Genomic DNA, 1,224 nt, shown 5'->3' with positions numbered 1-1,224 from the left:
AGCCTCTTCTAGCAATTTGCCCAAAATATGGGAGACAAAGCTTTGTCATCCTTACCTCTACCTGCACCTTTTCCAAGACATACCTGCTTGTTCTTTTGGCAATATATGTGATATTCAATACTCCAACAGAACAAATCCAAAACATCAATTCTTCTTCCACCATCCTTATTCACTGTCCAGCTTTCAGATACATAGCAAGTGACTTAAAGACAAGGGCCTAAATCAAGTATGGTTTTAAAACTGACAACATTTTTCTTCAGTATTTGGAGAGGTTCCTGACAGTAGCCTTGCACAAAACAATATATCTCCTTATCTCCTGAAAGCTGGTACCACTGCTGTCAATTGTGGATCCGAGAAACATGAAATTATTGACAGTGTCTATCCTTTTGACATTTCTCATGATGCTGCAATTGGCCTAACGGTAAGAATCTGTTTTGTTGATACTGAGTTATAACCCATATTGAAGGCTATAGTATTCGATCTTCTACAACAAACACTTCAGGGTCTCCTTATTTTCAGCAAGTGGTGTTGTGTCATCTGTATAACTCAAGTGGTTGGTGAGATATTACGGAGGAGCTGTTGGATAAAACAAAAGATATCATCCATGGAGAGAGCAAACTGTAATCAAAAGTCATATGAGAAATGAAAAGCCTAAATGGATGCCAGAAGAAACTATGAAAATTGTATTAGGGCATCAAGAAGACACTTCCATTCTTCAGTAAGATGGAAAAGGCAATTTGTAATTCCATCTGGAATGGAAAGAGACAGCAAATCAGAAATGCACTCTTGAAAAAGAGAAACAAGGTCAGAGTCATCTCACTCCCTGATCTCAAATCCTTGACCAGCCATGTTGGTCAAGACAGCATAGTAGAGGTACAGTGACAGACACATAGATAAATGGAATAGAATTGAAAACCCAGAGATCTGCTCATCTATGGTCAACTGATTTATGACAAGGAGATTAAATCAGTTAAGTGGGGAAATGAAAGCCTCTTTAACAAATGGTGTCGGCAAAATTGGAAAACTATCTTCAGAAAACTCAAGCAAGACCCACACTTCACACTATACACAAAAAACCAACTCAAAGTAAATCAAGGACCTAGGACTGAAACCAAGGACTATAAACTTCATTACAGAAAAGCTTGGAAGAACTCTAGAAGCTTTAATCCACAACATGAACAGTCTCCCAAACATCCTGAAATATCTACAACCAGAAAAGAATAA

This window comes from Elephantulus edwardii, unplaced genomic scaffold, assembly GCF_000299155.1.
Source record: "Elephantulus edwardii isolate Elephantulus edwardi_28Jun2011 unplaced genomic scaffold, EleEdw1.0 scaffold00069, whole genome shotgun sequence".
Classification (NCBI taxonomy): Eukaryota; Metazoa; Chordata; class Mammalia; order Macroscelidea; family Macroscelididae; genus Elephantulus; species Elephantulus edwardii.
Note: the sequence above shows the minus strand (reverse complement) of the source record.